The sequence below is a fragment of the Tupaia chinensis genome, unplaced genomic scaffold, assembly GCF_000334495.1.
Source record: "Tupaia chinensis unplaced genomic scaffold, TupChi_1.0 Scaffold000094_1, whole genome shotgun sequence".
NCBI lineage: Eukaryota > Metazoa > Chordata > Mammalia > Scandentia > Tupaiidae > Tupaia > Tupaia belangeri.
Genome location: NW_006159556.1, coordinates 4,084,497 through 4,097,322, shown reverse-complemented (window position 1 = coordinate 4,097,322; position 12,826 = coordinate 4,084,497). Strand labels below are relative to the sequence as shown.

The 12,826-nt window shown below is 47.6% G+C and overlaps 1 protein-coding gene across 1 annotated transcript in view; it reads left to right on the top strand.

The window, feature by feature from the left end:
* The first annotated feature begins 2,577 nt into the window (after nt 1-2,577).
* Nucleotides 2,578-12,826, top strand: part of AFF1 (ALF transcription elongation factor 1) — a 236,826-nt gene continuing 226,577 nt past the window's right edge. The window contains 1 exon segment of the mRNA XM_027769864.1: nt 2,578-2,725. The gene's annotated coding sequence lies outside the window, so the exon portion shown is untranslated.

The window sequence follows — 12,826 nt, the reverse complement described above, 5'->3', positions numbered from 1 at the left end:
TGAAAAAGGAAGCAAGCCACTAGGTCTAGACCCTGAACCATGGTCAGCCATGTGGAGTCCTGCACCTTGAACCACCATGCCACTTGCCAGCTGCCAGATAAATTTTTTTTAAAGTAGTAAAGCAGGTTGCATGGTGGTTGAGGTGCTGGACTTCCACATGGCAACTGTGGTTTGAGTACCAGACCTGGCAGTTTGCTTCCTCACTCCCCCTACTCCTCTGTATGTCTCTCTTTGGTCAAACTAAAATAAATGAATAAATGAGTAAAAATAAATGAATAATTATTTGTTAAAAGTAATAGTTGCATAAATGTAATGAATTACTCTCCAAACCAAAGCTGCATCATCTTCAATAGCATTTAACAAAATTATGTTCTCAACGCCAAAGACAGAAAAAAGATCAAACTTCCGTTGTCAAGTTTATCAATTAAGTTGAACAGTTGGAAGAGTTCTTTGGAGGTATTACAGGAGGACACAGAAAGAATATAAAAAGGCAAATGTTTCAGGTAAAAGTGCTGAAACTTTGAGACCGTAAATATTACTATACTTATATATTTTTTATAGTTAAATGAAACCCGTTTCTATTAAAAACCTTTAGGAAGCATGAGAAGGCCCCATCACAGGTGTGACTCCTGCCCCACACTGCTCAGGGATAGCTTCCAAAGCTCTCATCTAGAGACGCCATTAGATTTCTTCAGGGACATCTTAGTTGTTTCAGCTGTTAAAGCAAATCAAGCCAATTTCAAAACGGGGACATCGGGAGTATGTATTAGAGTTATATTTTGGAAAACAATCCATGGGAAATTAAGTAGGAAGTGTTTAATTTGGAAATGCAAACTCTTAGTGATTAGGTGTTGAATGATGTGCATGATCAAGGAGTTATGAGCAGAGACTAGAACTGACCGATTATAAATAAATAAAAGAGAAAAAGCATGGGGGGGGGCAACTTATGGCCTTGTGGTTGGGGGCGCTGGGTCTGACATGGTCAAATGTAGCTGGAGTCCTGCTGCAGTGCCTTGCATGTCCCGTGTGCCCACATGTCAGCATCCTGGGGTGGAGAAATGGAGACGAGATGACTGTGGATAACTATGACCCTCTCACTGTCTCTCTGGTGATTATGTACCCTCTGGCAAATAATTTAAAAAAAAAAGAAAGAAAGAAAAAGAAAATATTTTAAAAACAATTATTTTCTTTAACTTTATTTATTTAATTTGACCAGAGAGGACACAGAGAAAGAGAGAACGTGAGAAAACACACCAGGTTTGGGGACTCAAACTGCAGTCAGTCATGTGGGAGTCTAGCACCCTTAAGTACCACACTACCTGTCGGCCCGGAAAGAAAATATTTTTAAAAATAATTATTTAACTTTATTTACTATTATTATTTTCCAGTACGATCAGAGAGACAGAGAAAGTGAGAAAGCAAGATGTCAGGTCCAGGACTTGAACCGAGGTCCACCATGTGGGAATCCAGTGCCTTTAACCACCACACCACCTGCGGGCCCCAGAAAGAAAATATTTTAAAAAGAAAAAAGCAGGGCACAGAGGGGTTTGTTTACATACATTTTATTAATTTATAATATACATTATATTTAAGTAGGGTGATTTTCTTCATTCAAATAACTTCCACCGTTTGAAACCATTAAGACCCTGGAGTGGGGGGCATTTGACCCCCTCCTAGACTCTTTTCCTCCTAGAGCTTGGGTTTCACTATTTGGTTAAGGCTGGCCTTGAACTTGTGCGGACTTGAGATCCTCCAGCCTCAGCCTCCCATGGGGACCATTTGATGTGATCTTTCTGCATCTTTTGGGGGCTGGAAGGTGAAATGAAGGTAACAAATACAGCCTGTTGCTTTCCTTGGGGCGTTCATAGTAGGAACGGGACAGAAACTTAAACCAACATTAAATTCCCCCTTCTTCCTTTGAGTCGATTGGCCAAAGCCGCGTTCACTCCTTAGAAACTGCCTGGGATTGGACTAGAGGAGAGCGAACCCTCGGACGCTGGACTCAGGAGAGCTGGTTTCTCCTGCGACTCCGCAGCTCGTGACATCGAGCACAAGGCTTCGGTTTCATTATTTGGGGAATGGGAACAATTTATGTTTTATAAGGTTGTTGTGAAGATGAAACGGGCCTGTGGGTAAAAAGCTCTTTACAAACTGCAAAACGCTCCCCAGATGTTGGTTATTATCTCCTTTAAAGGGCACAGGATCTGATTCAACCGTACAGGAGATTGCAAAAAGGCTCTTCACACTTGGAGTCAGAACTTGACCCTGAGCTTAATCTGGCCGTAAAACCCAAGGGTTCCAGTGACCCACAGCCGCCCGGGGCAGGGTCACCCCCACGGCCGCGCGGTCACTGCGGTGTTCCCTCCTGAGCTGCCGCTCCCCCCGCGGTCCTCCCAGTCTCCCCCCACCCCGGCGGACCGCGCCGTTCCTCGCCACTTGGGTGGCAGGATTGGAGGGCGTGGCCAGGGCGCAGAGGGCTCTCGCGGCCCGGGCGAGGGGCGGGGCCTCGGCGGGGGCGTGGCTCGGCCTTGGGCGTCTGGGGCCGCGGGCGCGGAGCTGCGGAGCGGAGCGGGTCAAGCCCCGCCGCGAGCCGCCGCCGAGCCCAGGGGCGACGCGCTCTCCTGCGCTGTCCACACCCGCGTTCCTTCGCCTCCGCAACAGGTCAGGCGAGGGCGGAGGTGACGGGGGCGCAAGACCCGGGACTGGTGGGGGAAGGGTCTGGAAGGTAAGCGGCGCCCGTGGCTCCCCGGGCCGGGGTCCGCCTGGCCCCCCACGCCACAGCCGCGCGCACTTCTCGGAAGGCGAGGCCGTCCCCGCCGGCGGCCGGCTTCCCAGCACTCTGACTCAAGTCGCTGGCGTTCCCGCATTTCCGGTGGGAACCTGCCGGGAGCATAGGCGAAGGCGCAGAGCTCTTACCGCCCCTACTTGCAAATCGTGGCAGGTGGCGTCTAGGAAAACGGGACCGGGACGCCGGGAGGGACCAGTCCTCCTCTAGACCCCGAAAATCACGCCTCTGCCGGTGCGCCCTGCGCCTTGCGGAAAGCTGTCCCGTGGTTGGAGCGTGGTCCCTGCGTTGCGTAATAGGAGTCCCAGAAGTTTCTCTGGGATGGAAGTGGCGCGTCCCTCCTCCACCCCAGTCCCCTCCCAGGGGTGGAGGAGGGGAGCTTAGTGGCTCCTGTCCCACCGGACTGTGACCGAGAGGCGTGCGTCGGTGGTCCGCAGCCTCCCGGGAGCGACGGAAAAGTTAGAGCCCCCCTCTGAGTCTTGCTCCTGGGGCGTCTTCGGATTATGGGACTGGCTAATTTCTCTGGAGCATTTTCCCTCGGGTGTCTGAACCTGTCGTAATGAGAGGCACACGTGTAGAGGGGAGAGGAATGGGGGGTATTGTCATCCGTCTTCGTAATGCAATGGCAGTTACGTTAACGAGGCTGCTTCCCCGCGCTCCGGGAACTGCCACCTGCACCCCCACATTGTCATGCAAATCTCTCCAGGAAGGGGAAGACCTCGGTGTTTTGGAAATGTAGAGGTGTCCGAGATTTCTGAAAACCCGTCTAGTGGGGGGAAGGCCTCGCTGCCTGTGATTCGATGTATTTAGTTGTAAGGGCGAGGCAGGACGATTTAACCCTCATTATGCACTTTGGGGGTCTAAGTCTCTGAGGAAACAGACCTCACCTTGCAACGCGAAGCCGTAGAGAGAGGCGAAGACCGACGCTCCCGGCGCGGTTCCGGAGAGCTGGGTAACCCAGGCAGGAAAACCTCGGGGAAGGAGGCTGAGGTGGGAGGGTACTGCCCCTGCGAAGTTAGGTCGGAGCAAGGTCACACGCCGAGCGGGAAAGCCGCTAGCTGGGCAGCTCTGGTAGACCCGCGTGGGATCCGAAGGCTTGACAAAGAAGACCTTTGGACTGGAGAGTCTAGTTCTAGAGGCTGAAGGATACCTAGGCACTGCCCTGTTTCAGGGCTGACTTCCTGTCCCATGTGTCTCCTTAGCTCGCCTTTTATCGTTCGTGGATATTCTGGAAATAGATTCACAGGAGAATTGAACATTCTGGATGGGTCGCCTGCTTTAATTTAGAGGTGCTTCTTGCCAGTGTTGGAAACTATGGCATTGGAATATAAATGTGCAGAAAAGGGATGGAGAGGAGAGTGATTCCCAGGGACAGCAGGAGAGCAATCAAGAAAGAACAATAGCTACTCCTTGAAACTGGGAAACTACTTCCATTCGGCTGTGCAGGGGAGAAAGGACCAAGGAGAGGTGTTTGTTGTTGTTGTTTAAGAAGTTGTTGCCTTAGGGAGGCTGCGCTTCCTGGGGAGAGACAGAGGCACTGAGAGGGAAAGTGGGAAATCACCCCCCAGCAGGGATGGCCACACCGCAATCCCTTCTCCATTCTTCTCCCGGGATCTTGGGCACGCACACCCATGCACACAGTGTGATTTTCAGGATACCGGGTCCAGGACTGGAACCACAATCGGCCATGTGGGAGTTCAGTAATGTAACCACTACACCATCTGCTGCCCCCCCCAAGAAAGGTTTAAAGACATATCTGATGATTTTGAGATAAAAGTGGGACTGAAGAGTGGAACTTTTGGGAAAAAAATGAGTTGAGGTAATGGGGACTTTTCTCATATAACTTACAGGGTGATGAGGCTGGGAATGTGGGACCTGCACGTATGTTTCTGTGAATTATTTGCTTTACTCCTGCTAGAAGATCACCTGTTACATTTTAGTGTTAATGTTTTATTCACCTGGCCGGCAGGTGGCAAGGTGGTTAGGGTGCTGGACTCATACACGTCTGACTGCAGTTTGAGTCCTGGGCCTGGAGGCTTGCTTTTGCACTTTCTCTCTCTCTTTTTCTCTGGTGAACATGCATGCCCTATAGCAAAAATTAGAATAATAATGACTTAATTAAAATAAATAATAATTTAAAATATGTATTAGTCACTGTGGCTATTGAATTTCTGTGGTGACATTGATATTCATAATTTGTTTAATTCTCTTCAACTTTGGAAAAATGAATTTTTGAACAATCACGATATGTTAAATTAGGATACAGAAGTCATCTAGAGATGGAGACATTATGGCAAAATAAAGTCCAGATCATTTAAAATATTTTCTCCTACAAAATAAGACACAAAACATGCGTATATTCTTTGCTTCTGGCACTTACTGTTTCATTGTGAGGTAATAAAACGATATCAAAACTGGAGCTGGCAGGTGGCATGGTGGTTAAGGGTGCTGGACTCCCACATGGCTGACTACAGTTTGAGTCCCGAACCTGGCAGCTTGCTTTCTCACTTTCCTTCTCTCGTTCTCTTTCACTTTCACTCCCTGTCTGGTCAAAATTTAAAACAAAACAAAGTTAAATAAAGTAATTCTTAGAAAACAAAAATAAAAACTGGCTATCTTTCTGGTTTCCTATCTGGTTAATAACTGACTTACAAAGAGCTGGTTGAGCTAAAAGTTACTTTGCTTTTAATTGACTAAGATATTTACCTAATTGGGTTTTGGATTAAATTTGGAAGCAACTACCCAATTAGATATATGTATATTGGGGCTGGCAGGTGGCACGGTGGCTAAAGGCACTGGACTCCCACATGGCTGACTATGGTTCGAGCCCTGAACCTGGTGGCTTGCTTTCTTTCCTTCTCTCTCTTTCTCTGTCTCTCTCTCTTTCTGATGAAAACTGGAAAGTAATAATAGTAATAATAAAGTTAAATAAAGTAATTCTTTAAAAAAAAAAGTTAAAAAAATACGTATATCTAGGTTGCATTTTTTCTTTTTGTGTCTTCCATGGGAGAGACAAAAATAGCACCTTCAACAGGGTCTTTTCTTTTTTAAGAATTATTTATTTAATTTTATTTATTTCTTCTTCTTGTTCAATTTGACCAGAGAGACAGAGAGAGAAAGCAAGTTGCCAGGTTCTGGACTCGAACCACAGCCAGCCGTGGGGAAGTCCAGCACCCTCATCACCATGCTACCTGTTGGCCCCTCAACAGGGTCTTTATGCTGGAATCCTCCCATCTTAGCCAGCCCCAGGTCACGGCTGTGCACTCACCAGGCATGTCCAGACTCGAACCTGGAACCTTTGAATACATTGGTCTCACTGAGCCTTGCATTGTCACCATGCCACTGTCTGGACCCTGAGTTGCATCTTCAGCAAGTATTTCTATAATCCACTGTATGTGGTTGTTCAGTTGAAGTTGACTCAGAAGTTGAAAAGATGGGTGGAAAAATTAAGTTAGGAAAGTCAAATTATCCATTTGAAACCCATCTTTGTGGGACATACATATGGGACGATATGCCTGGCAGGTGTCTCTTTCAGGGTTTGGCAGTGTGGCTGGAATTTCCTCCTTATCACAGCCCTGCATTGAAAGTTATCCTTGAACTTGAATTCGTTTGCTTCTTAGATCTGTCTTTTGAAGCTAAAGTCCAGATTTCCCTATTTCAAGGCTCTAGACCATTAACTCACTTTTCAGGAGATTGAGAACGTATTGTAGAGTACATATTAAGGAACTGCATTTACTGTACATATACAAATTTTTGTAAAAAAATTCTCTTTTTCCGGGGACCAGTAAGTGGTGTGGCGATTAAGGCGCTGGACACTCCCACATGGTTGACCATGGTTTGAGTCCCAAACCTGGCGGCTTGCTTTCTCCCCCCCCCCCCCTCTGTCTCTCTAGTCAAATTAAAATAAATGAATGAATAAATAAAATTATAAATAACTCTTAAAAATTTCTATTTTTCTTATCAAATTATTCAATAATACTTTCTTCTCATAAATGAAATTTCATTTCATTTCATTCATTTATTTATTTATTTCAATTTGATCAGAGAGAGAGACACAGAGAGAGAGAGAGACAAAGTGAGAAAGCAAGCCACCAGGCTCGGGACTCAAATCATGGTCAGCCACTTGGGAGTGTCCAGCACCTCAACCATCACGCCACCTGCTGGTCCCTGCATAAATGAAATTTATTACCAGTGTCTTTCTAGTGGTTTCTCTTTTTTATACACAGTAGGAGTTTATTTCATAGTGTTGACTTGAATGTCAGATTTTAGTAAAATAGAGTTCAGGGCTAGGCTTATAGCTTAGTAGTTAAGGAAGCTGATCTCACGTGGTCAAATGTTTAAATTCCTGCCCTGACACTTTGAAAAATCCCACTGGAGGGGGCAGCAGGTGGCATGGTGGTTAAGGTACTGGACTCCCAGATGGCCAACCCACAGTTCAAGTCCTGTACCTGGAGACTTGCTTTCTCACTTTCCCCTCTCTTTCTCTGGCACTGTCTCTCTCTGGTCAAATAATAATAAATTAAAAAAAAAAAGAGACAGAGAGACAGAAAGCGAGAAATACCCCCCAGGGAGGATGGCCATGCCGCAATCCCTTCTCTATTCTCCTCACGGGATCTTGGGCACGCACGCACATGTGCCAGGCGTGAGTTTTAAGCCACCAGGTCCAGGACACGAACTGCGGTCAACTACATGGGAGTCCAGCGACAAAGCCATTATGCTAACTGCTGATCCCAAATAAATAATTCTTAAAAAGGAAAAGAAAATCCCACTGGGTTGGGTATGCATACCCCAAATCCCCAAAGGGTGGAGAAGGAGTGTTATGACCCCGCATCAGGCGTGCTTTCTCCCTCCTATCTGTCTCTCTTTGGGGCATGTACATGCCTTCTGGTGGAGGCAGGGTGATTACATAAGCCTTGTCTCCTTTTTAGAATTCTCCCACAGGGTGGAAGTGATGTGAAGTATGTGGTTCTTTGTTGGTACACATCCCTTATTCCTAGTTCACTGTTTACACGTGCACGCTAGATTGCTGTCGACGTGACACTGTGAAGCTCTCAGGCCATCGGGCTTGTTAATAGGAATTTTTGTCCTATGCCTTAGGACAGAACTCCTTCAGAAGTATTCTCTGGGGTAAGAAAAATCAGCTGATTTTCTTAAATTATCTGGCCCATTTTAAACATGACTAAGGATTTCTTGTTAGAGTGACTTTCCTATTAAAAGGCTGAGATTATTGTGACAAATTGAGCCCAGAGAAATCGATTGCATCATTAATGTACTCTCCCATAGCCACCCTAATTCCTTGTAAGTGCTGCACGTCTTCTGCGTGCTGGACAGTGCTCTGAAACACTGGAGAGCTGTGATAACGCCGTGGTCCAGAGGAGGGGGCAGCACCTCACTGCTCACCAGTGGCTTTGCTATGGCATTAAGCCTAACTGCAACTCTGAAGCTGGAGCTCATTTTCCATTTATAATCAGGAAATTGAGTGGAAGAAGTAAAGTGACTTGACTCTGACTCAAAGCCGGGTGCCCTTTCTGCTGTGGTACACAGTGTTGGCTATGTTGATATGTGGTTTCCTGTTTTTCAAGAATTACAGCTGGACTCTAAAATATAAATAGTGTTTCTTCTTGGCTAAGTAATTCTTTCTGATGATTATGGGGAAAGAAATTGTATTTTCATTTAGCATTTGGGACATATATTTATGACTCCAAAGGAAAGTATTATGCAGACCTATTCAACAGACACATGGTATTTATTTGTACTAGATAAAGATCCTTACCTTTTAAAAAAAATTAAATACAGGGACCAGCAGGGGCATGGTGATTAAGGCGCTGTACGCTCCCACATGGCTGACCATGGTTTGTGTCCTGGACCTCCTGGCTTGCTTTCTTGCTTTCTCTCTATGTCTTTCTCTGGTTAAATTAAAATAAATAAATAAAATGAAAAATAAACAATTCTTTTTTTGGAGAGGTTTTTTGCTATAGGGTACGTGCACTTGCCAGACAGACAGAGACAGAGAGACAGAAAGCAAGAAATCACCCCCCGGGGGGTATGGCCACGCCGCAATCTCTTCTCCTCCATTCTCCTTTCGGGATCTTGGGCATGTACACACACGCGCCCGGCATGAGAAAAAATAAACAATTCTTTAAAAAAATTAAATACACTGGACTCCCATTCGAGCCATAGTCGACCATGGTTGGAGTCCCAGACTCTGTGGCTTTGAATTCATGCTGGGTGTATGTGCCTAAGATTCCCAAGAAGAGAATGGAGGAGAAGGGATTGCAGCGTGGCCATGCCCCCCTGCGGGGGTTGATTTCTCAATTTCTGTCTCTCTGTTGAGCACACATGCCCTATAGCAAAAATCTCTTGAAAAAAAAAATTAAAAATAAGCTCTCCAGGCCAACAGGTGGTGTCATGGTTAAGGCAGTGGATCCCACATGGCTGACTCTGAGGTTCGAGTCTCGGACCCGGCGGCCTGAAAAACACACTGGGTGTGCGTGCATGAGTGCCCAAAATCCTGAGAGGAGAATGCAGAAGAAGGGACTGCAGCACAGCCATCCCCTTTAGGGAGTGATTTCTCCTTTTCCTTCTCTCTCTCTCTCTCTCTCTCGCTCTGGCGAGCACACATGCCCTATAGCAAAAACAAAAATAAAACAAAGAAAAACAAAGGCTCCCTTAGTGCTCGAAACCTCTGTATATAGACTTTGAAAAGCATATCCCTGTGTAAATCAGAATGTACCCACACCATGTTCTTTGCTCTTACAGATAGAGTGGGCGTGTGCGCTAGGGCAGGGTCTCTCAGACCTACAGTACACGGCAGAATCTCCTCCAAAGTCTTATTAGAGTACAGATGTGCTTCCTCACCCCTCCCTGAGGGATTCTGATTCACATCTGGGGTAGTACCCAACTTCGCATTTGTTACATGTTCGCAGGTGACATTGATGATGTTGGTTGGGGCAGACAGCTCAAAAGCAAGATTTCTTTTTTTTTAATAAATTCATATTTTCTTAAAGAATTATTTTATTTAACCTTAATTATTTATTTTTAATTTTACCAGAGAAAGACAGAGCAAGAGAGAGAGAGAGAGAGAGGGAAAGCGAGAAAGCAAGCTGCCAGGTCCGGGACTTGAACCATGGTTGGCCATATGGGAATCCAGTGCCCTTAACCACCACGCCACCTACTGGTCTCCAAAAGCAAGATTTCTGAACCAGACAGCTTGGGTCTGAATCTCGGCTCTGCAACCTTAGGCAAATTACCTAACTTCTTGTCAAGAACTGTGAAGGCTGACAGTTTATCCTGCTTTCAAGCTGACAAGCTAACCTGCCAGTTTCTGGAACTGGGGTGAGAGAGGAACGGCTGTAGAGTATCAACACTTTCTTTTTTTTTTTTTTTTAGGGGTTTTTGTTTTGGGGCATATCCTCTCCCGACAGTGAGAGGGAAAGTGAGAAATCACCCCCCAGGGGGGATGACCACATTGCAATCCCTTCTCCTCCATTCTCCTGGTGTGATTTTGAAGCCACCAGGTCCAGGACTCAAACCATGGTCGGCTGTGTGGGAGTCCGGTGCGGTAATGGCTACACCATCTGCTGGTCCCCCAGCAATGTCTCATGATGCGGCGGGATCCAGGTGATACCTGCAAACACAGGACTGCTTATAGGAAGGCACCCTGAGCTTAGGGAAGTCTAATTAGTTTTCTTTTTAAGTTTGCTCTAGGGCATGAACACTCCTCAGAGAGAAAGAAAAGGAGGGAAAGTGAGAAATCACACTCCAGGGGAGTGACCACTCCATAATGCCTTCTCCATTTTTTTTTTTTTTTGAGAGATTTTTGCTATAGGGCGCGTGCGCTCACCAGGCAGAGAGACAGAGAGACAGAAAGACAGAAATCAAGAAATCATCCCCCAGTGGGAATGACCATGCCGCAATCCCTTTTCCTCCATTCTCCTCTCGGGATCTTGGGCACGCACGCACACACGCCCAGCGTGAGTTTTAAGCCACCAGGTCCGGGACGCGAACCATGGTCGACTACATGGGAGTCCAGCAACATAGCCCTAACTGCTGTTCTGGACTTCTCCATTTTCCTCTGGGGATTTTGGTCATGCACACACATGTGCCTGGCATGTTTTTCAAGCCACCAGGTTTGAGCCTCAGACTGTGCAATAGGCCATGTGGGATCCAGCCGCCTTAACCTCCATACCACCTGCTGACCCAGATCACCCTAATTTTGTTTTTAAAGAATTATTTATTTAATTTTATTTATCATCATTATTATTATTATTTTTTAATTTGCTACAGAGCATGTGAACACCCCAGAGAGAGAGAAAGAGAGAGATGGTGAGAAAGCAAGCTGCCAGGTCTAGGACTTGAACCTAAGTTGGCCATGTAGGAGTCCAGTGCTCTAACCACGAGGCCACCTGCTGGCCCCATTCTAGTTTTCTGTAGTCATCAGTGAGCGTGTCTACTCTTCCCCCCGGAGAAGGACTGTGTGCTGGCCCGGGTGGTAAACATGCCGCCGTCCGCGGTGGAGGGAGGAACTGTGTTTTCCCAGGCTGCTGGCTGCACACGCCCCTCGGCACTAACCTGGGAACACAGGCAGTGGGTACCTGTGCTTGTAAACACGCAGCAATGCCGGGCCCTGAGGAGCTGTCTTGGCACTTTCCACTCCTGCGTTTTCCCTTAGGAGCCGGGTGAGAGGAGTGGGGTGTGGGGGCCGTCCTGGTGGGCAGTTGTGTTCTAAAAGGTGCGAGGGTTTGCCAGGTACTTGAGCAAGTGCTTGCTGCTGTCACCCGAGGGGAGAAGGAGGTGTTTTCTCCTTTTTAAAAACGGTAAATATTGTCTTACGTGATGAAATAACTGCTTTTCTCTGAGTACGTTGCAGACTTGGAGTTTGTCCCAAGGCGCTTCCTTACTGGGCCCAAGTCCTGAAGAGGATAATGGGTAATGCACTGTGTGGCGTCTGAGCAGCCGGGGAGCGAGGGAGGATTTCCTGCCCGTGGCCGGGCGCCCTGCGTTCCTCGGCCTCCGTGCCTACACCGAACCTGAGGCCGTCCCCCTGTCAGCGGGAATGGCGCGTCCCTTCCCTCTAAGACCCTCCGACTGCGTGGGTGTCCGGGCGTGGAGCACATCCCCCCACCTCGGCACGTCTGTCTCTGGTGACATGAAATAGCCATGGGCTCGCAGTTAAGGGAGCCCGACCCCGTACGGTCAATTGTGGTTTGAACCCCAGCCCCCAGCAGCTTGAAAACATGGCCTAGCACGTGTGTGCGCACGCATGTGTGTGTGGTGTGCGTGTGTACATGTGCCTCGAATTCTGACAGGACGGAGAAATGGAGGCAGGCCGATGGTGGCATGACCACGCTCATTGGGAAGCGCTTGCTTTCTCTGTCTCTCTGGAGAGCTCACGTGCCCTCTGGCCATTAAAAAAAACCAGTGGTGGTGGAGGGTGAGGACAGCAGGCCGTGTGGAGATCAAGGCGGCTAGATCCCATGTGGCTTACTGCATGGCTCGAGTCCTGGGCCTGGTGGATGAAAACGATGCCAGTCGGATGTGCGTGCATGCCCGAAATCCCAGCCGGAGAATGGAGGAGGGATTGCAGCATGGCCATCTCCCTGAGGGGGTCATTTCTCACCTCCTCTCTCTCTCAGGCAAGCACACATGTCCTATAGCAAACTTAAAAAAAAATAATTAAGAGTGAACATGAAATAAATCTTGGTTTTGTCAACGCACTGAGCTTAGTGGTCTGCCACTGCGGCATCACTGCCTGCCAGCCTCTCCTGGCTGCGCCCCCTCTCCACCCATCCCCCTCGTTCCTGCTGTGGTTGAGGTAACCTTCATGGTTTGTTCTGAGCCAGCGATGACAGCTCTCATCTTCCTTTACCTCCCTCCCTCGAAGCTAGGAGAGGCCAGTTAACCTCATTTGGTCTTTTGATAGCCAAGGCTTTGGGGGTTAGGGTTTTGGAGAAGGATTTTCCTTTCCTGACCAAAGGAGACAAATATGGCTGGCCCGCCACACTCCCCCTCCTGCCCCATGTGGGTGATGTCTCCTTTTGG